General features: G+C 43.1%; 3 non-coding genes across 3 annotated transcripts; 1 reads left to right on the forward strand and 2 right to left on the reverse strand.

The window, feature by feature from the left end:
* Nucleotides 1-12,686: 12,686 nt before the first annotated feature.
* trnak-uuu lies at nt 12,687-12,759 on the reverse strand. The gene has a single exon. It is a non-coding gene; the product is annotated as a tRNA-Lys (tRNA).
* Nucleotides 12,760-20,478: 7,719 nt separating this feature from the next.
* trnak-uuu lies at nt 20,479-20,551 on the reverse strand. Its single transcript has one exon. It is a non-coding gene; the product is annotated as a tRNA-Lys (tRNA).
* Nucleotides 20,552-21,002: 451 nt separating this feature from the next.
* trnav-uac lies at nt 21,003-21,076 on the forward strand. Its single transcript has one exon. It is a non-coding gene; the product is annotated as a tRNA-Val (tRNA).
* The last annotated feature ends 2,486 nt before the right edge of the window (nt 21,077-23,562 follow it).

The following is a 23,562-nucleotide window of genomic DNA, read 5'->3' on the forward strand; positions in this document are numbered from 1 at the left end:
TTTCAATCATTCGTGTCCTGAAGCTATTAATGTATATTATTGGATTTAACAAAAAATACAGTGTGAGCCTCTGGGTCTGTCTCAATTGGCTTAAAGCCAGCTAGTCTGGATGTTTCGACGTTTACTAGTTTTGAGATATAAGAGAATTAGAGAGCATTTGTTTTTTGTTGAATGGACCGTTCAAGAACGGGAGTAAAATATAGCATCTAGCTAGCAGAGACAAAGCAAAATGTTTATATTAGTGATAAAATTAGTGCTATGAAAGGGGATTTATTTTTAGAGGAGGTGGAGTTCAAAGCGGCTGGTGATGCAATGAGAATTTACATTCAATGAGATGTGCTGGCTATAACAGGGAGCAGTCTTGTGTGTGCAGGGCACAGGTAATATAAGATCAAAGCCTGTATTTTGAATTTGTAAGGTGAAAATTCTTTACCTGGTACCTGCTTAAAGCTTATGGGTTGCTGTTGCCTTAATAGAGATTAGTTTGGGAATTGGTTAAAAGTTATGACAGTATTAATATGTAGCCATGTGGATGTGTTTAATGTGCTGCAACTTAATAAGTAGTTTCATTGAGTTTAATATAAAAACCTCTCGAGAGCTGGTGGCCTGGTCACTGAATTAAGAGTTGCCTCTCAAACATACCACTTTAAAATATAGGTTATGATATATTATGACTATAATATATAGTAGTTTAAAGTTTTCCTCTGAGATTTTAAATAACTCAGCTGTATCAACTAGGTCATAGCATTGGAACTGTTAGAAAGTCCTCACCATCTGTCAATAATTCCAAATAATGCATGTAGATAAATTCATTAATGCAAGCAATAGGTTTGGATTTAGAAGTGTCTCAGTGCTGTCAGAGCAGTGACTTAGTTGGTTAAAATGCCTGTCTTCTAAACAGGAAATCCTAATTCTCCTATTATCAAAATCTATGTTCTCCTAATGCCTCTACTTTGTGTAAAAATAATTTAATATATCTTCCTCATTTTTACCTCAGAAACCTTTGCAAGTTTTAAAAGTCCCTTGTCTCTTCTAAATTTCGCTTTGAAAGTCAGCAGCTGAAAAACCAAGTCTCCACTTACCTCTAAAGTATATTTTAAATCCAGCCGATTTACTTCTAAAACCAACCTCACCAGAACCTCTCATGACAACTGCATGAAACTAACTCTTTTACAAACATACATATACACACACACACACACACACACACACACACACACACAAAAATAGATACACAACCATCCTTACAGAGTACCACCATATTCCCAAAAACATTTAAACAAAATAACACCCATCATCACAACAGATACTTTTTTCTCTGGCCCGAAGAATGAGAATATCTAGGCCAATCAAGAGCCAAGTCAGGAAGCATTTTTTAAAAAAATAAAAAGTGTCGCTGGAAATGTTTAACTACATTCTGAAAAAAAAAAGTTTGAACCAAAGGAAATTGCGGCAAAGCGAGACGATTTGGAAACTGAACACAAACCAGAATGCTCATTACCAATCTCTTCCTCATCTGAGGGCAGCTTTAGATATTCAACACAGGAAAAGGAACTTGAACTCTGGCCTCTCAGGTTGAATGTTTGACCCTCTACCAATTGAGATATATGGGCTTGCAAAACATGCTTTCACACAGCGATCTTCAATGTCTTCCAACTGATACATGCTTCATCTCATTTATATTCTGTTACTTACATTGTTAATGATAGGCTTTATTCATAAAATACCTGAAAGAACATTGCAAAACGTTTCAAAGTGGCCATTACAAAAAGTGCAATCAGATTCCAGATTTCCACATAGAATATGAGGAGCTTCAATACAATCAATGAACATTGCAGACATTTCAACAGGGTCATTACAGACAGTGCAATGGTATTCAAGTCATCGACATAGACCAAATTGCACTCTGAGGCGCTTCAATACAATGGTGATCCATGTATAATTCACTGCATGCTTTCATTGTGAGTCACATTCTCCATTTCTTACAAACCCGCCATCCACAGGACATTTCCAACACCCACAGCCTCACTCCCTCCCCTTGTCCTCTCTTTCATCAATCAACGCGCTGACACCCACTGCTACGATATGTCACCATAGCAGGGTGTGACGCGCAAACTGCTTATTGCATTTCTTAGATAAATGTTGGCTGCCACTGGCTAGTTCGGCATTTATAGCCCACCTGTGGTCAGGGAGCATTTTAAAGAGTCAACCACATTTCTCATGTGAGCCACATGTCGTACAAACCAGGTGAGGACATCAGGTTTCCTTCCCGAAAGGGCATCAGCGCACCAAATGGGTTTCATGACACCAGTTTGATGGTCATCATTCGATTTTTAATTCCAGATATTTATTCACCTCAAATTCCAACATCTGATGAACTCGGGTCCCCAAATCGATAACGTGGGCCGCCAGATGACCAGTCTGATCACAGTACCACGAGACCACCGGCTCCCCAAAATCCTGCACTGGGCCCCTCAATGTTTTGAAGGGTGAGGTTAGTGCAAGGGGGACATTCAGTTCCAGGAATGACAGCGGGAAGTTACAAGTCGATGGGGTGGGGGGGGTGTCCAATTGCAGGTGAGGACCACGATGTCATTTGTTCTTGGTTTCGGGGAAAGTGTGTCGTCACCCGCCGTGAAAGCAAGAAGGCGAATTCTGTGTCACTCTCTAAGTTGTGGCGATGACATATTGAGGGTCAGTTAATCGATTTGGAAATACAAGACCTTCATGTATTAGTGTTCCCACCTCCCCTCGTATCTGATGGGTTGATCATTCAGTCCTTGCTTGTGGAGGGGGGCTTTGGTCTCAGTTCCTGCCACCACCTGGACGTTCAGGAAAGCTCCTTACTCCTGTACAACAGGAAGACTATTACATTCTTTCACGGGATGTGTGCTTCACTGGCTGGGCCAGCATTCATTGGCCATCACTAGTTGCCCTTTTAGGAAGCTGGTGGTGAGGCGGCTTCTTGAACCGCTGCAGTCCCACCAAGTACACTCAGCGCTGAAATTTACCCTGGATTATGTTGAGATTGTATTTCCCTGCACTGACCACACAGTCTTGAAAGTTTCTATCGGGTGGAAATTTTCACCTCAACTGCTGGTACTCTCCCTTTTGCTGCGATATTGAAACTGATCAATCTGAGATAAGCTTTGGGGCTCTCGGCATCTCCTGACCACTGAACGGGCTCTTTAACCAACTGGTCCAAGGGCGCTGACATTGGGCTGAGGCATCTGAATGTAATCTCATCCATTGTATCCATGAATAATGCGGCACCGAATGAGGGGTGGAGGGAGAGAGGGGGAGGGGAAGAAGTGGAAGAGGGTTAAGAGGTGGTGTTGAGGGGGTGAGTGGGAGGGGGAGATGCCAAGTGGGAGTGGCTTTGGAGAGGGGGAGGTGTGGAAGGGGGAGGGGAGAGAGGTAGGGGAGAGGGAAGGAACAGGACAGGGGAGAGGGGGAGGGGTGAGGGTGAGAGGGAGGGTAGGGGGAGGGGGTGGGTTGGGAAGAGGAGAGAGAGGAAGAGTGTGTGCTCGATAACAATGTGGGTGAGAATTTTGATTGAAAGCAGCTGTCCGAGTACACAGATGCTTGTGAATCTTTTGAATTCTGGACACGGGAGGGCGGTACATGCCGGCTCAGTACATTAAGGTTAGTGAGGGGGAAATTGAAGTCATTTTCTTGTTGTTAGTTGTTTGAGAGAAAGTGTGTTCCCGTCGCCCTGAAAGGATGGAAGCGAATTCCGAGTAACTTTCTAAATTGTGAGAACTGTAACATTCTGGGTAATAAATAGACTGGACTGGGCAGAGTGTCCAGTGAAAGGCTGGACATTGTCCCCTTCCCCACGCTTCCCTGAGCAGCGTGTTTAATAATATTAATCATTCAATCCTTCCGTGTGGGAACTCGCTCTCGCAACCCAATGTGTTCCTTGGGGCTCTACGCCAGGGACAGGGTGAAATCCAACTGTAGCATTTAGGCACTTGGGCTGAAAGATAACTCACACCTTCCTGCGGTGTGTTTATTTCCTTGTTTGTCCGGACCTCGTTTTCACTGATTTGTGAATGGAAAAGATTGCGCCAAACTGCCTACTGTTCAGAACACTGGCGGTTCAGAGTGAAGCTCTCGGTGGGATATGGGGATAACGGCCCAGCGGAGATTGGCTTTCTCTGTCTTAATTGCATTGACAGGTGCATTTCAACCATGAACTCTAAATATCGCCCATGGCGAGGTTGGGAGAGGCGCATTGAGGGAGCAGATGGAAGGAAACAAGTCAAGAGAGAAGTGGCATAGGTGCCGGTTTATTGTTGTGAAGAATTGACGTGCTTGAGGATAGACACGGTGGTTTTAATCACAAAAAGAGAAAGGAAGCCAAGCTGCTGGGTTCTAGGGAGACGCAGTCAACTCAAAGGGGAAAAGGGAGGTCATTAGGAATATGATCTTCATGAACAGATCGCAACTCCCATGGCCTCCCCCCGTCGGAGATCCATTTACAGTGAAGGGCGGAGTTTGAAACACACGTGCAGTGTGGAATTGATAGAGAAAATTGGGGTGGATGGGGGAAGGTGTGAGATTCTGCGGGGGAGAGGGTTGAGCAAGGGGTTCTCCCCTGTTCTCATGTATCCAGCACGTGGTTGGCACGAAGCAGTTTCTGCCAAGTGGCCTTCCCCAGAGGTTTGATGTATTTTTCTAACAAAACTCGTTTTAAAAGTGCAACGCGTGGGGAATTCGAACAGGAGAATCAATGAAGGAGCAGTGGTCACATCACACGGCTGTGTGGGATAGCGAGGATTGGGGGCATGAAGCCGATTTCTCTAGAGAAAGCAGTGGGTCTGCATGTGCTGGAAATGGTCTGTGGCCGGCAGATTTCTGGGAATGAAATGCAATATATGGCAAACATGTGATTTCTTTTCACAGACACTGAAGCTCAGTTCCCGAGCTCGGTTGTGAGAGGATTCGATATTACATTTGAGTGTTCTGGGTTCAAATCCCTTTTTGGGTGAATCATTCAGCTCCATGTATTCAACTCGCGTTTACCCCAGCAGTGTAAGCGGTGGACACCGAGATTCTTGCTGTCTGAATGCAATACACTGAGATGTGCTTCAGAATGTGTGAACAAGCGCACATATTCGCCAAGTGTTCATAGCTTTTATCCTTTATTTGAAAACCCTGTTGATTAATTCCGGCGACCCTTTCTGTCAGATAAAATTGCATCCTGACTAGGCCACTGATTGGCCGAGATCTTCCCATTCTTCACCACATAAGAATATGAGTAGAAGTACACCATTCGGCACCTCGAGACAACTCCCCATTCAATAACATCATGGCTCTGATCTGTTTGTGTTTTGAGTTCCACAATCCCATCTCCCCTCCCAACTCCCTGTAACCATTGATTCCCTTCCTAACATGAATCTACCTAGTCTGAAGAAAAGTCATACGGACTCGAAACGTTAAGTCTGTTTTTCTCTCCACAGATGTTGTTAGACCTGCTGAGCTTTTCCAGCATTTTCTGTCTTTGATTCAGATTTCCAACATCCGCAGTATTTGCTTTTATACAACAATCCATCTCCCTCCGCCTTAAAAATATTCATTGACCCCCTCCTACAGCGCCTTCTGAGGCAGAGATTCCCAAAGTTGCACAAACCTCAGAGAAAAAATAAATCTCCTCTTTGTTCTGAAATGGGCGACCCCAGATTTTAACAAGCTGAAATAGTTTCTCCATGTTTAACCTGTTTAACGCTATGGATATCTCCGACAGCATACTTTCCATTTTAATATACTGGAGACTACAGGAGGCCGCAGTTTGCAAACTGTCCGGCGAATTAACCCATTACAAAGCGGAAAGATGCTGCTGAATCTGCACTCCTTCCACCCCAGCTCAACATCATCCCACTTGTTGCTCTGATGAGTGTCTCTGAGAATATCAGAAATGGGAGAAGGAGTAGCCTGTCCTGGCCTTCAGGACTGCTCCTACATTCAATATCTTCATCAATCATCCTCTTTCTCAATTATACTTTCTTGATCAGTCTTCATATCCCTCTGACCTGACAGGACCCAAGGAAATACCAGCACTGACTTGTATCTAATCAGCGAGCATCCGCAGTTGTCCCGTGCCCAGAAACCAGAAGACTGAGCGCCCTTTGCATTAACCCGTGATAATTCAGTCGGTAGAGTAACAGGCTTTTAATCTGAGGATCCAGGGTTCAAGTCCCTGTTCGGGCGGAAGTCGATCTCACTTCAAAGGCAGAACTTTAAGCATCTGATGCTGGATTTCCCCAAATACAGGTTATGGGTATCCTTTAAAATGTCGGTCGAAGAGCGTCAAAGTGCTGCTATGATTTATTTCTGCCAATTCCTTGTAAATTTAGAGCGAGATATTTTTGAACACACTGCGCCCTGACTGGAGCCTTGATTGGTCCAGACCTTTCTGTTCTACAGGACAGACTGAAAAGGTTTCTCCCCAGTTCACAACTTTAACACCAAAGGCATCTCCATCAGTCTGCTCTTCACTTTAACACATTCCAGACAATCGGAGAGTGCAGTTTGCAAATTATATTCCCGATTAATCCACTAAAAATCGGAATTTGCTCTCTTTCTGCTCCGAGGTCATTGTAAACCTGCTTGTTGTTCTGAATCCGTGTCTGTAAAAATTTCAGAAGCAGGAGCAGAATCTGCTGCCCTTCAGGGCTGCCTCAACAATTAATATGGTCATAATGCATCTCCTACCTCAATGTTCTATTCCTGAACTGTCTTCATGTCCATTTGCTCTGAAATATCGACCTTAGTCTCAATTGTAATCAGCGAGCATGCGCAATTCTCCCCCGTTTAGAATTCAGAAGGTTCGCAAGACTTTGAATGAAAACATTTTCCTCGTCTCGTTGATAATGGCCGACGCCTTTTTCTGAGACTCTGACAGCCAGTGCCACAGTCCCCAGCGACTGTCCCTTCATCACTTACCTTCCAAAATCTCTTCATTCAAGGGCTTTTGCAGATTTTGAATTTTAGACGCGGGGAACTGCATTGATTCTATTCAGGAAAGATTTGGATATTTCGCTGTGTCCGGTCAGAACAAAGGGAAATAAGGACAATTCAGGAAGGTGACGTTTACAGACAAGATGAGACACGACCAGATTGAACATTAGAGCAGTCCTGAAGGCCAGTGGATGCTACTCCTGCCCCTGTTTCTGATATTCTTAGACTCATAAGAGCAACACCTGCATTGAATTGACCTGGGGTGGAAGAATTGCAAATTCAGCAGCACCATTCCGCTTTCTAATGGGTTAATTAGGAGCACATTTTGCATAAATTTTCTTCCTATTTTCTTGAACTCAGACGGATGATGATTGGACCTATCGCAGTCTGTTTAGTGTAATAAAGGTAAAATATCGAGAAATTTCCCTTTCCCTGAACCTGAAGAATGGGAATATCTCGGCCAATCAAAAGCCAAGTCTGAAATCAGTAAAAATAACGCTTGCAGGAAAAGTCTAAAAACAGTCTGAAAGAGAGATAAAACCATTGATGCTACGCAAACCGAGACAAGGACTCTGAAGACACTTCTGAATCAGTTAGGGTCAGGAAGAAATATTTGTTTTTCAGGGTCTCACAGGTGGCCGTAACCTTGGCCAATTATTATGACACAGCCGACGGTAAATGCTGAGTTGTTCAAATCCCAGAGGGAAACTTGAAACAACTGGCATAATGCATTATTGCAATTTCGAGGTGCAGGCTTTCGTTTCAGTAGTAATAAGACCATCGAGTTTCAAGAGGTTTTTATGAAAGTAAAATTATACATCTATTGCTACAAGAAACATTGTAACCACATACATAATCCTACAGAATTACTACTGTAATAAATCCAAAAAAAAATCCTAATTAATCTGACTCTCAGCTCCCAGTAAGGCAACCCATAGCCAACGAAAACAGAAAACGCTGGAAAAACTCCGCAGGATTGGCAGAATCTGTGGAAAGGGAAACAGAGCTAACGTTTCGAGTCCCAATGACAATTCTTCAGAGAGGAAAACACATAGATTTAACAGAATCCAGGCAAAGCAGTCACCAACTCAAAGTGAGATGCTTTCACAGTTCTGGGTCCTTTCAGACAGACTTGAACCTCACAAGGAACACCCGAATAGGGACTTGAACCCTGGACCCTCGGATTAAAAGTCTGACGCTCAAAACTACTGAGCAGCAAGGGCTTCTAGTGGGTGTTATCACACAGCGTACTTCAATGTCTCACAACAGATGTTTCACTCTCCCTTTCTTTTATTTTTCATTCCATTAGAAACAAATCAGCCCTCGACAGAATATTTCCAAAACCCGCAGACCGACTCCGTCACTTTGCCTCCTCTTCATCAATCTTCTCACTGCCACCAACTTACTCGCTGTTTCACAGTTTTCCGCCCATTGGTTTCTGCACTGAGTCCTGAACATGTTGAAGGTAATGTTAATTAAGGAGCCCGCATTGAGTTGCAGGAATAACAGCGGGAGGTTCCTCGTCATCTCTCTGGCCTTTCATTGGCCGAATGTCAGGCGGACTCGCACAGGTGGTGGAGAATATGACTTCGGGTGACAGGGCGTTGAATGTTGTGAACTGGTGGAACAGGGCGTGATTTCGTTAATGCGGAAATGTGCCATTAAAAATGAAACCCTTGTGCGATTTTGAAAGGTATCCAATTTGCGGCACAGCGCATGCTCTGTCCTGTAAGCGTTGAATTGAATCGTTTTCGTGTATGGGCTCGGACGCTGTTTTCAATCATTCGTGTCATAAAGCTATTAAAGTATAGTATTGGATTTTTTTCTTTAAATACTGGGTTGGTCTGGCTTAAAGCCAGTTAGCCTGGACGCTTTGATGTTTACAAGTTTTGAGATATAAGAGAGGTAGAGGGCATTTGCATTTCGTTGAATGGAGCATTCAAGAAGAGGTGTGGAATATGGCAACTAGCTAGCAGAGACCAAGCAATATTTTTATATTACTAATCAAATCGGTACTACGAAAGGTATTTTATTGTTAGAGGAGGCGGGGTTCAAAGCGGCTGGTGATGCCATGAGAATTTCCATTCAATGAGATGTGCTGGCTATAACAGGCAACAGTTTTGTGTGTGCAGGGCAGAGGCAATATAAGATCAAAGCCTATAAGCCAACCACTGTGTCAGCAAAGGAACAGAAGTGTAGTAAACTTCATTATGAATTTATAAGATGAAAATGCTTTGGCTGGTGTCTGCTTAAAGTCTTTGGGTTGCTGTTGCCTTAACGGAAGTTAGTTTGAGCATTTGTTAAAAGTTATGGTAGCAGTAATTTGTAGCCATGTGGATGTCTTTAAATGTGTTGTAACTTATTAAGATGTTTCATTTCGTTTAATTTAAAAAACTCTCAAGAACTGGTGGTCTGATTGCTGAGTTTAGAGCTGCCTGTCAAACATACCTCTTCAAAATATAGGTTATGACAGCTTTTTTAAGGTTCCATCCGGGATTTTAAAGAACTCAGCTGTATCAGCTGCTGGGACATAACTTTCACACTGGTAGAAAGTCCTCACCATGTGTCAACAATTCCATGTGATGCATGTAGGAAAATTCTTTGATGCAAATGATAAGATTGGATTTTGAAGTGTCTCGGTGCTGTCAGGCGTGGCTTATTTGGTCAAAGAGCCTGTCTCCTAGACAGGAAATCCTAATTCTCCAAATATAAAAACCTATGTTCTCTTAATGCCTCGACTCTGAGTCAAAATAATTTCAGATACCTTCCCCTTTTTTACCTGTGAAACATTGGCAAGTTCTAAAAGTTCCTGGTCACTTCCAAACTTCCCTTTGAAAGTCAGCATCTGAAAAAAACAAGTCTCAACTTATCTCATAAAGTATATTTTAAACCCAACCTATTTACTCGTAAATCCAAACCTCACCAGAGCTTCTCATTAAAAATGCAGGGATCTAACACCTTTACACTTTTATCCCTCAGTCCTCAAAGACAAACTGTCTTTACTAAACTGCTCCAGTTAAATTAATCATGGGTGTGCATGCACAAACACACACACACACACACACAGCCTACTTTATAAAATACCACCATATTCCCAAAAACATTTAAACAAAATAACAACCATCATCACAACAGAGAACCCGTTTCCTCTGGCCCGAAGAATGACAAAATTTAGGCCAATCAAGAGCCAAGTCAGGAAGTGTGTTTTCTAAATAAAAAGTCCAGCTGGAAATGGATAACAACTTTCTGGAAAGAAAAATGGTGGAAGCAAAGAAAACTGCGGCAAGATGTGTCGATTTAGAAGCTGAAAGGAAATCAGGATCAGTTGAGCTCTTCGAGAGACCTGATTACCAATATCTCCCTCATCGCAAGAAGCTTTAAACATTGAACACTGGAATAAGAACTTGAATCCTACACCCTCAGATTAAAAGTCTGATGCTCCAATGACTGAGATGCCCGGACTTCAGAAGTATGTTTTCACACAGTGACCTTCAATGTCTCACAACAGGTGTTTGCTTACTCACTATTATTAATATAATTTATTCATAAAATATCTGAAGGAACTTTATGAAACTTTTCAAAGTGGCCATTACAAAAAGTGCAATAAGGTTCCAGTTTCCCACATAGATCATGAGGAGCTTCAGTACAATCAATGATCATTACAGACATCTCAACATGGTCATTACAGGCAGTCAGACCGTGCAACGGTTTTCAAGTTATCGGCATAGGTTAAATTACACCCTGAGGTGCTTCAATACAACTGCGATACATATAGTATTCAATGCATACTTCCAATGTGGGCCGCACTCTGCATTTCCTGCCTTACAAATCCGCCCTCGACAGAACATTTCCAACACCCGCAGCCCCACTCGCTCCCTTCGGCTTCCCGTTCAACAACATTCTCGCTGCCACCAACTGCTCGATATGTCACAGAGGTGGCGTGTGATGTGGTATCTTTTTAAAAAAAATTGTCCGTGGGGTGTCACTGTCATTCTTGGTCAGTCTTCATATCCTTCTGATCTGACCAAACCCCAGGAAATACCCTCACTGACTTGATGCTTGGATTTCCAAACAGCCTCAAAGTACAGGTTAGGTGAATCATTTAAAATATCGGCGGAAGGGAGTCAAAGTCTTGATGCAATTTGATTTATTTCTGCCAATTCCTTGTAAATTCACAGCGAGATATTTTTGTAAACACTGCGCCCTCACTGGAGCCTTGATTGGTCCAGATCTTTCTGTTCTACAGGACAGGCTGAATACGTTTCTCCCGATTTCACAACTTTAACATCAAAGACATCTCCATCAGTCTGCTCTTCATCTTAACACATTCCAGACAATCGGAGCCCACAGATTGCAAATTATATTCCCGATTAATCCACTAAAAATCGAAATTTGTTCTCCTTCCGCTCTGAGGTCATTGTAAACCTGTTTGTTGTTCTGATCCATGTCTGTAAGAATTTCAGAAACAGGAGCAGGAGCAGCATTTGCTGCCCCCTCAGGACTGATCCAACATTTAATATGGTCATAGTGCATCTCCTACCTCAATGTCCCCTTCCTGAACTGTCCTCATGTCCATTTGCTCTGAAATATCGACCTCAGTCTCAATTTAATCAGCGAGCATGCGCAGTTCTCCCCTGTCTAGAATTCCTAAGGTTCACAAGACTTTGGATGAAAAGAATTTCCTCGTCTCGGTGATAATAGCCGACGCCTTGTTCTGAGACTCTGATAGCCAGGGCCACAGTCCCCAGCGACTCTCCTTTCATCACCTTACTTTCCAAAATCTCTTCATTCAAGGGCTTTTGCAGATTTTGAGTTCTGGACACGGGGGAACTGCACTGATTCTATTCAGGACAGATTAGGTTATTGCTCTGTGTCATGGCAGAATAAAGGGACATGAGGACAGTTCAGGAAGGTGACATTTACAGTTAATATGTGCCATAACGATATTAAACGTTGGAAAAGTCCTGAATGGCAGTGGATGCTACTCCTGCCCCTGTTTCTGAAATTCTTCCACTCATCAGAGTGCACACCTGCATTGTGTTGACCTGGGGTGGAAGAATTGCAGATTCAGCAGCACCATTCCGCTTTCTAATGGGTTAATTAGAAGCACAATTTGCATAATGCTTCTTCCTATTGGCCTCAGACGGATGATGATTGCACCTATCGCGGTCTCCTTAGTGTAATAACGGTAAATACCGAAAAAGCTCCATTTCCCCGAGCCTGAAGAATGGGAATATGTCGGCCAATCAAGAGCCAAGTCTGAAAGCAGTAAAAAAAAACGCCAGCGGGAAATATCGAACTACATTCTGAAAGAGAGACAAAACCATTGAAGCTTCTCAAACCGAGACAAGTTGTTAAGATTGAAGCCACTTCTGAATCAGTTAGTGTCAGGACGAAAGTTCGGCCGGAAGTATTTGCTTTTAAGAGTCTCACTGGTGGCCGATTACTTAGTTAATTATTATGACACAGCCGATTGTAAATGCTGAGTTGGTCAAATCCCACTAAAATAGAAAATGCTGCTTAAACTCAGCAGGTCTGGCAGCATCTGCGGAGAGAGGAATAGAGTTAAAGATTCGAGTCCCGATTACCCTTCTTCAGGTAAGAAAACGCATTGATTGAACAGAACTCGGGCAAACCACACGCTAGATAGTCGCATTCAGAGTGAGTTCATTGCAGTTCTCTATCCTTTCAGAGAAAGTTCAGGCTAACAAGGTAGACAGCAACGCCCGAACAGGGACTTGAACCCTGGACCCTCAGATTAAAAGTCTGATGCTCTACCGACTGAGCTATCCGGGCTCTGGGTGCTTCTTTTCACACAGCGCTCTTCAATGTCCCACAACAGACATCTCACTCTCCCTTTCTTTTATTTTTCATTCCATTAGGAACAAATACGCCCTCTGCAGAACATTTCCAACAGCCGAAGACCGACTCCCTCACTTTGCTTCCTCTTCATCAATATTCTCACTGCCACAAACTTACTCGCTATTTCACAGTTTTCCCCCACTCGTTTCTGCACTAAGTCCTGATTATGTTGAAGATAATGTTAATGAAGGAGCCGGCATTGAGTTGCAGGAATGACAGCGGGAGGTTCCAAATTGACTGGGATGGATTTAGGGTTAAGGAAACGACCACATTTGTTCTTGTCGGTGGGAATGTGTGATGTCATCAACTTTGAAAACAAGAATGCGGAACGGATGTGCTGGCTATAACAGGGATCAGTGTTGTGTCAGCTAGGCAGGGGCAATATAACATCGAAGCCTGTAAGCCCCCCACTGTGTCAGCAAATGAGCAAAAATAAAGTAAACCTCATTTTGAATTTGTAAGGTGACAATGCTTTGACCAGTGTCTGCTCAAAGTCTATGGGTTGCTGTTGGGTAGAGAGGTGAGTTTGAGAATTTGTTAAAAGTTATGGTAGCAGTAATATGTAGCCATGTGGGTTTGTTTAAATGTGTTGTAACGTATTAAGATGCTTCATTTTGTTTAATATTTAAGGATCTGTCAAGGACTGGTGGTCTGATTCTTGAATTTAGAGCTGCCTCTCAAACATACCACTTCAAATTATAGGTTGTGACAGTTGTTTAAAGTTTCCCTCCGGGATTTTAAATAACTCAGCTGTATCAACTGCGGGGTCATAACAATCAAACTTTTAGCAAGTCCTCACTACGTGTCAACAATTCCAAGAGATGTGTTAAGGATAATTGACTGCTGCAAATGATAAGATTGGATTTGGAAATGTCTCGGTGCTGTCAGAGCTGTGACTATTTGTTTAAAGTGCCTGTCTGCTAAACAGGAAATCCTAATTCTCCAAATATAAAACCTATGTTCTCCTAACCCCTCGACTCTGAGCCAAAATAATTTCATAACCTTCCCTTTTTCACCTTTGAAACATTTCCAAGTCGTAAAGATCCTTGTCACTTCCAAACTTCCCTTTGAAAGTCAGCATCTGAAAAAATGTCTCCACTTATCTCATAAAACATGTTTGAAAACCAACCTATTTACTAGTAAATCCAACCTCATCAGAACTTTTCTTTACAAATGCATGAATCTAACTCCTTTACACTTTTATCCCTCAGTCCTCACAGACAAACTGTTTTTATTAACCTGCCTCAGTTAAATTAATCATGGGCGCGGTCGCACACACACACACACACACACACACACACACAGCCATCTCAACATGGTCATTGCAACGGTTTTGAACATTATCAGCATAGATTTAATTACACTCTGAGGTGCTTCAATACAACTGTGATACATGTAGTATTCACTGCATACTTCCAATGTGGGCCGCACTCTGCATCTCCTGCCGTACGAATCCACCCTCGACAGAACATTTCCACCACCCGCAGTCCCATTTGCGCCCTTCGGCTTCCCGTTCATCAAGCATTTCGCTGCCACCAACTGCTCGATATGTCACAGTGGTAGCGTGTGATGTGGCCACTTCTTAAAAAAATTGTTCGTGGTATGATGTCTGTCACTGTCTAGGTCAACACTAAAAGCCCACCCTTGTTCAGGAGGCATTTTTGCGAGTCAACCACATTTGGAATGTTGTTCTGGAAGCACAGGTAGCACCAAACAGGTGAAGACAGCAGATTTACTTCCCTAATGGACAATAGTGCACCCGGTGGGTTTTTATGGTAATGGCTTTATGGTCATCGTTAGATTTTTATTTCTAAATATTTATTGAGCTCAACTTGCAACATCTATTATGGCGGGATATGAACCCAGTGCCCAAAACATTCCCGGGGGTTGCAAGATTACCAATTTCAATGACAATGCCACAAGACCAGCGCCTGCAGGAAATCTTGCACTGATCCCTGAAAGTTTTGAACTTCGTTCAAGGGGCGACATTCAGTTACAGAAATGACATTGGGAAGTTTCAAAACGACAGGGGGTGGATTTCGGGTGAAGACAACGACGTCATTTGTCCTTGGTGGCGGGAAACTGTGATGTCACCCACCTTGAAAGCAAAAAAGCGAAATCGGTGTCACTCACTAATTTGTGGCAATGACATATTTCAGGGCACCACCCATGCCTTGCGTGAAGGGTTTGCACTCAAACTGATCATTCAGCCCATTCCTGTGGGTGGGGATTTGGCCTCAGTTCCCACCACCACCTGGTCATCCAAGATAACTCTTTACATCTGTACATCAGTGACACTAATAAGTTTGTTTTTAATTCATTCACAGGATGTGGGCTTCACTGCTGGGCCAGCATTTATTGCCAATCCCTAGTTGCGTCTTGAGAAGGTGGTGGTGAGAATGTGAAGAGCAAACAAAAAAACTGCGGATGCTGGAAATTATAAACAAAAACAGAATTACCTGGAAAAACTCAGCAGGTCTGGCAGCATCTTGAAGTTTCATGAGGACTCGAAACGTCAACTCTTTTATTCTCCACCGATGCTGCCAGACCTGCTGAGTTTTTCCAGGTAATTCTGTTTTTGTAATGTGAAGAGGAGCTGGGGCTCACTGAGCCCTCTTCATGTGTTCCTCACAGCCAGCCTGCTAAATGAAAATCTCTTTCCCAAAACACAACATTTAATAAGGGTGCTGTACACTCACCCTAATGCGGTCCCATTCTGCTTCGGACACCGAATATATTTGATATTCTTCCACCTTCTTCTTTATTTCTCCATTATTTCTCGTACCATTGATGTTCAACTGGCTGGTCTATAATTCTCTGGACATGTTCTATCAAGCTCCATAAATATAGGAATTACACTTGCATCTGCCAAGTTGTCTGGCCCTACTCTTTTGTCTAATGAATTGTAAAATATGAGTATCAGGCTTGTGCTATCTCTTTCCGAGATTATTTTAAAATGTCTGAATGGAACACATCTGGTTAGGGGAGTTTGTTTAAACAAGTGAATACCTGTCCTTTTCATTTTTAATCGCTTATCTCATTGCTTCTCTCAACATTCAGTATCAATGTCGGCCTGTTTTACCTCACTGATAAATGCAAATCAAAAATAATTATTTAACATTCCTGCCATGTCTCTCTGGCTACTTCGGGTATTATCATTCCCATTCTGAAGTGGTCTTAATCCAATCACCGCCTTCCATTTTATGGCTGCGCATCTAAAACCTTTTAATATTTCCTGTTGTGTTCCCAGATAATGAGAATATGTTTGTGTAAACGCACCTGAGTCGTGTGAACATCAACTTTTTAAGCTGGGGCTGCAAGGTAAAATTCCTTGTCAGCTGCCCATTTCTTTCTAGTGGGGCTGAGAGAGAATAGATTAATTTAAGGGGGCAAGCATATGAAGCAGAAAGGGAGATGTTTAGCGTAGTAGTTTCGTGTGAGAAAAGATGGGAGGGACTCGAGTGAAGCATAAACGCTGGCAAAGACTGGTTGGACAGAATGGTACAACATCCAGGCCAAAGCCGCCTGCTTGATAGGCATCCCAGTCGCAAACATTCACTCCCTCCACCATGGGCGCACAGTGTGTACCATCTACAAAACGCACTGCAGAAACTCACCAAGCCTCCTTAGACAGCAACTTCCAAACCCACGAGAACAAACTCATTCACCTTGTCGAGGAACGCAAAAGGAAATAAAAAGGAGAGGGGTGATTGGAATAAGACCATGAAAGGACAGAAAGGATAATAGCCCAGGTAAAATGACAGTGATATGACAGGAATATTAAACTTTTATTGTCATTTGGTATTTACCAGTGGCCCGACACCACACCTGCTTCAACTGAACTGCTGCTGGAAGCCTCAGCAATGATTTTGCCACCTCTGGACTTGACTATCGCAATGCACTGCTCTGCAATCGTCCATATTCTACCCTCAATAAATTTGAGGTCACCCAAATCTCCGCCCGTGTCCCATAAAATCTTGTTCCATGTACTCGATGACCTACGTTGGTTCACCTTTAAAGCAGTGCACAGATTTTAAAAGTCCTTTTAGAAGCCAGTTATTTAAATAAATCACACCTCTCGAAGCCAGCAATTTGCCACAATGTCACCAACACCCGAATACTCCAAGAGATCTGCACTCATCGAATTCTGAATGCCTGAGCAGCCCAGATTTTAATCGCTCCAACAGCGATGGCCATCAATGGCCAGGGACCAAAATCCCGGAATGACCTCCCAAAATGTCTCCACATCACTTTTGGTTTTCCAAATGTTAATTTCAACCTATGTCTTTGGGCAAGCTTTTCACCAATGCTGTGTTAAATATGAAGGAAAGACTTGCATTTGTATAGCACCTTTCACAACATTAGTGCACCTCAAAGCTCTTTTCAGTCAATTAAATTAATTTGAAGTGCACAGGGTGCTTAATGTGGTAATATAGGACTCTCTGCAACCAATTTGTAGACAGCAAGCTCCCAAAAAACAACAATGTGATCATGGCCTGGTCGCCTGTTTTTGCTGAGTTACTCAAAGAGTGTACATAGAACCCCAGGTATTACACCCCTGTTCCTCCTCACAATGGCGCTGTGAGAACTTTTGCACATCTTTCACAAAAAAGCAAACAAGGGCACATCTTTAAGCAACGTCAGTGGGTGGAAAGTAAAGTTGTCATTCAAAATAGTGACGTGGGCATTGCTGACTTGACCAGCATGTGTTGCTCATCTCCAATACCCTTGAGAAGGTGGTGCTGATCTACCCCCTTGAACCGCTGCAGCCCACGTGGTTTAGTTACATCCAAAGGGCTATTAGGAAGGGAGTTCTAAGGATTTACACTGAACATGGGCTTGAATCCAATAACAGTGAAGAAACGGCAATAAGGTTCTAAACCAGGACGGCCTGTGGTTTGGAGGAGAAATTGCAGGTGCTGATGTTCCAATGCATCCACTGTTCTTGTGGAGTTTGCGAGTTTGGAAGTTGCCACTGAACTTCGGAGTTGCTGCAATGCATCTTGTAGATGGTGCAAAACAACTGCCACTGAATGAATCATTTGTCAATGAAAACTACACTTAATTGACACTTTAAAGCAAAGCCATTATGAACAACCGCTTCAAAACATCAAGCTGCCTGCAAAGCTTCAAAATAAATTGAGAAAATGTTAGTAAACAAATCATATTCGAAAATTAAGTTGCATGGATGGAATTAAAAGAGGTTAGTGAGCTTTATTTGGGGAGCAGGGATGATCAGCTTCACAGAGCCGTGTTACCTGCAGCTGGATGAAGATAAGGAGAGATAATTTCGAAAACAACGCCATTAAATATAGCTTATAATATTGCAGCAGAAAACGCTTTTCCTTTCACATTGAAGCAGCATTTCGCAAATCTTTAAAATATCTTAAAGAGATGAAAGTGAATTCACCGTTTATCCGGGCTCATGTGCCAAGTGAGCGCAGCGACCTTTCCTGGCTGACAGTGAACATTGCATCGTCCAAATTGTGCATTTCCTGCTGACGTTTACCAACTCTGTTCAGCGGATTTCTGCCACACATCCTTTGTCGCTAACCTCCACCCACCCCCCTCTCCCCCCACACAGACTTGCTTCATAATTACTCTCCACACATTCTCAGCTTTGCACTTCCCGCCAGCCCCCGAGCCGCACTGTCCCATTTTACTTGTTTTTTTGGAGGGTTTTGGGGGCTCCCTGATTGAAAGCAAAAATGGATAACATTGAGCTAACCGCCCCTTTGGGCGCACCGTGGCCGCAGTGTCTACCATCTACAAAATGAACTGCAGAAACTCACCATGCCTCCTTAGACAGCACCTTCCAAACCCACGAGAACAAACCCATTCGCATTATCTAGGAACACAAGAGGAAATATTAAAATGTTTCAGAAGCGCAGACCTAAAATGGAGACCGCTGATTGGAGTAAGACCATGAAAGGACAGAAAGGATAATAGCCCAAGTAAGGACAGTGATATGACAAGAATATTAAACTTTTATTCTCCTTTGGTGTTTACCAGTGGCCCAACACCCCACCCGCTTCAACTGATTTGCTGCTGAAAGCCTCAGCAATGATTTTGCTACCTCTAGACTTGACTATCCCAATGCACTGCTCTACAACCGTCCATATTATGCCCTCCATAAACTTGAGGTCACCCAAAACTCCGCTACCCATGACCCAAAAAAACTCGATGACCTATGTTGGTTCCCCCTTAAAGGAATGCACAGATTTTAAAATTCCTTTTAGAAACCAGTTATTTAAAGAAATCACACCTCGCCAGGGCAGTAATTTCGCACAATGTCCCCAAGACCCGAATACTCCAAGAGATCTGCACTCATTGAATTCTGAACGCTTGAGCAGCCCAGATTTTAATCACTCCAATACTGATGGCTATCACTGGCCTGGGACCAAAACCCCGGAATGACCTCCCAAAACCTCTCCACATCTCTTCCGGTTTTTCAAATGTTAATTTCATCCTATGTATTTGGGCAAGCTTTTCACCAATGCTGTGTTAAATATGAAGGAAAGACTTGCATTTGTATAGCACCTTCACAACATTAGGGCAGCCCAAAGCTCTTTGCAGTCAATTAAATTATTTTGAAGTGCACAGAGTGCTTCCTATGGTAATATAGGACTCTCTGCGACCAATATGTAGACAGCATTCTCCCAAAAAACAACAATGTGATGATGGCGTGCTCGTCTGTATTTGCTGTGTTACTCAAAGGGTGTACATAGAACCCCAGGCATTACTCCCATGCTCCTCCTCACAATGGCGCTGTGGGAAATTTTGCACATTTTTCACAAAAAAGGCAAGTCCACATGTTTAAGCAATGTCAGTGGGTGGAAAGTAAAGTTGTCATTCAAAATAGTGACGCGGCGATCACTGGCTGGGCCAGCATCAGTTGCTCATCTCCAATACCCTTGAGAAGGTGGTGCTGAGCCACCTCGTTGAACCGCTGCAGCTCACGTGGTTTAGTTACATCTACAGGGCTGTTCGGAAGGGAGTTCCATGGATTTCCTCTGAACAGGGACTTGAATCCAATAACGGTGAAGAAACGGCGATTGAGTTCCAAAAGAGGGAGGTCTGTGCTTTGGAGGAAAAAGTACAGGTGCTGATGCTCCATTGCATTCACTGTCCTTGTCTTTGGTGGAATTTGCGAGTTTGGAAGATGCCACGGAACTTCGGAGTTGCTGCAATGCATCTTGTAGATGGTGCACCACAACTGCCACTGAATGAAAAATTTGTCAACGAAAACTACACTTAATTGACACTTTAAAGCAAAGCCATTATGAACAACAGCTTCAAAACATCAAGCTGCCTGCCAAGCTTCAAAATAAATTGAGAAAATGTTATTAAAGAAATCATATTTGAAAATTAAGTTTCATGGATGGAATTAAAAGAGGTTAATGAGCTTTATTTGGGGAGCAGGAATGATCAGCTTCGCAGAGCCGTGACACCTGCGGCTGGATGAAGATAAAGAGAGATAATTTCGAAAAAAAAACTCAATTAAAAATAGCTTAAAATATCGCAGCAGGAAACGCCTTCCCGTTCACATTGAAGCAGCAGATCGCAAATCTTTAAACTATCTTAAAGAGATGAAAGTGAATTAGCCCGGATAGAATGTTTTAGGATGAGAAAATGATTCAGATGTAAAAGCATCGCCCGAACAGGGACTTGAACCCTGGACCCTCAGATTAAAAGTCTGATGCTCTACCGACTGAGCTATCCGGGCTTCGCAAAAGTTGAGCGTACAGCGACCTTTACTGGCTGACAGTGAACATTGCATCGTTCAAATTCTGCATTTCCTTCTGAAGTTTCCCAAATCTGTTCAGCGGATTTCTGCCACACATCCTTTGTCGCTACCCTCCGCCCACCCCCCTCTCCCCCCACACAGACTTGGTTCATAATTACTCTCCACACATTCTCAGCTTTGCACTTCCCGCCAGCCCCCGAGCCGCACTGTCTCTTTTTGTCTGTTTTTTTGGAGAGTTTTGGGGGCTCCCTGATTGATAGCAAAAATGATAGCGAACCGCCAGTTTGAAGGTAAATGCAAACACTTCTGCAAACAAGCAAGGAGTTGGCCGCTTAGGAAATCCTTCCAAAGAACAACACCGAAAAAGGGGTGCAGCAGACCGAACACATTGATAAACTCCATTCTCAGGGCCAACGGTTGTTCCGCGCCGGGTTCCATAGTGTAGTGGCTATCACGTCTGCTTTACGCGCAGAAAGTCCTGGGTTCGATCCCCAGTGGGAACCAATGCTGCGTTTTAGCACATAAATGACAACTGAAATTCAACAAGAATGATTGTGAAGAGCAGCTGGTCCTCGCTGAGCTCTCTTCATGTGTTCCTCACAGCCAGCCTGCTAAATGAAAATCTCTTTCCCAAAATAAAACATTTAATAAGGATGCAGTATATTCACCCTATCGCTGTCGCATTCTGCTTCGGATCCCTGTCCACATTACCCTTAAAGTCATCTGCTCTCTCTCTCATGCTCGTTCTGACCCCAAACCCACTCTCCTCCCGCTAGATTCCCTCGGATCATAGCCCTGCTTTATTTCGCTTGCAAATACCATAGCAAACTATTTATTCAATATCCCCGCCTTCTGTCTCTGGTTATATGGGAGTCTTATCCTTTCTATCCCATAGTGTCCCCGTTCCCATTTGGTGCCTGCATTTAAATCCCGGCCTGTAAAATATTTTATTGTAATCTTTTGTGTTCCTAGATTATTTAATCTCAAGATAAAAGCAAAGTACTGCTGATGTTGGAAATCTGAAACAAAAACAGTACATTCTGGAAAAACTCAGCAGGCCTAACAGCTTCTAGGGAGAGAGAAACAGAGTCCGTATGGGCCTTCTTCAGAATTTCAGTGTTATTTAACGTCAAATTCCATTTTGCTTTACAGGTTTACAGCAGCTCGTGACGTGAAAAAAGGTGGGAGGCGGCACAGGCTTGCACATAAGTTTAGGGGGGCTTTCTATCTGGCCGGCTCCGTGAATATTGTGCACATGTTTGCATTAACCTAAATATAGCTGTTAGATTAATATTATCGTTTTTTTTCTTTCAATCAGGCAAACCCCAAATTTACGAAAAAAAAATTGGAAGAGCGCTTAATGGATCCGGGCCGTCTTTCGGGTGAAGTGGACGGGTTAGTACTAGTGAAGAGCAATTGCGATTGAATTTACCGATGGTATTGATAAATGGGTGTGTGAGAAAAATCCGCTGAACACGCTGGATGACTGCAGAAAAAGTATAGAATCTGAAGGATACGGCGTTTGTTATCAGCTACTTTAGGTCGGTTTGCAGCGCAGCTATCCGACCCTGGGTAGTTCAGTCGATGGAGCTTCATACTTTTAATCTGAGGGCCCAGGGTTCAAGTCCCTGTTCGGTCGCTGGTTTTAACTCTGAATTATTGATTCTTATATACATCCGGAAATCATGGCCAATTCATGCGCACCTTTCAAGTTGACGGTATCCTTTGTTTTGAATTGTAAATAGATTGTTATTTTTATTGACAATTTTTGCACTGTCAGTGGCAAGAGATAACTGCACCAACACCTGCATTTTCCCCTCCAAACTACACACACCAACTTGCTAGTACATCACCTTTACTTCCATGGTGTTGAGTCCACATTCTGGAACCTCCTCCCTAACAGCACTGTGGGTGCACCAGCACCACAGGTGCTGCAGCGGCTCAGGAAGACAACTTGCCACCACCTCCTCAAGGGCAATTAAGGATGGGCAATAAAAGCAGGGCCAGGTAGCTGATGCCAACATCCTTTGAAACTATTATTTAAAAAAATGCTTAATTTCATCGACAAGCTGATTTTCCACCCAACGACACCACTTACAGACATAAATTGGGTGTTGCCTTTTTTAATGAACAGTCTGCAAAGGATCTCAAGGCACCATGTCAAAGAGGAGATGGGGAGAAATGTCTGGCGCCCTGGGTTTATCGATTAATCAACAAAACAACGGTAGGTTACCACATCAAGAAAACATTGCTGTTTGTGTGAGCTTCTGGTTTGTAAATTGGCTATTGTGATTCCTACATTACTACAGGAGGAAGACTTCAACATAATTTAATTACCTGCATCGAGCTTTGGGATATCCTAATGTCGTGAAAGGTGTGATAACCATTCAAAACTGTCCTTCTTTCACACAGCGTTAGGGAGGATGGTGAAAAGCTTGAACAAAAGGACAGGTTAACTGAGCATTCAGACTACGTCATGAGATGGGGAGGGTTTCTGGGAAGGAATTCCAGAGCTTTGGTCCTAGGCGGCTGTTGGAAAGATTAAAATCAGGGATGCTAAAGTGAAATGAGTGTTGGTGGCGTTTTGGGAAATTATTGACTGAGGGAGGAATGGTTGAGTTAAAGATCCTTTTCATATTTAAAAAATTGAAACAGTTTAAATCCAGGCATTTCTCCAAAGGGAGCCAATGCATGTTAAAGATGTCACGTGCTGGTGATTTATTTAGTAGACGGGCAATAGAGTTTTGGACCATTTTAAATTTCCGGAGGGGAGAATAGGAATGGTCGGCGAGAAGTGCATTGGGATAGTCAAGTCTAGAGGTAACAAAATCAGAGCAGATGGGTTGCAGCAGGTAGGGTGCTGGGGAATGCGGTAGAGGTGGAAATGGGCGATTTTATTGGTGATCCTGGGACATAGTCTGATGCTGATCAAATACAAAATGAAGTATGCGAACAGCCTGGTTCAAGCTCACACAGTTTTCACAGCGGGT

The sequence above is a fragment of the Carcharodon carcharias genome, chromosome 24, assembly GCF_017639515.1.
Source record: "Carcharodon carcharias isolate sCarCar2 chromosome 24, sCarCar2.pri, whole genome shotgun sequence".
Classification (NCBI taxonomy): Eukaryota; Metazoa; Chordata; class Chondrichthyes; order Lamniformes; family Lamnidae; genus Carcharodon; species Carcharodon carcharias.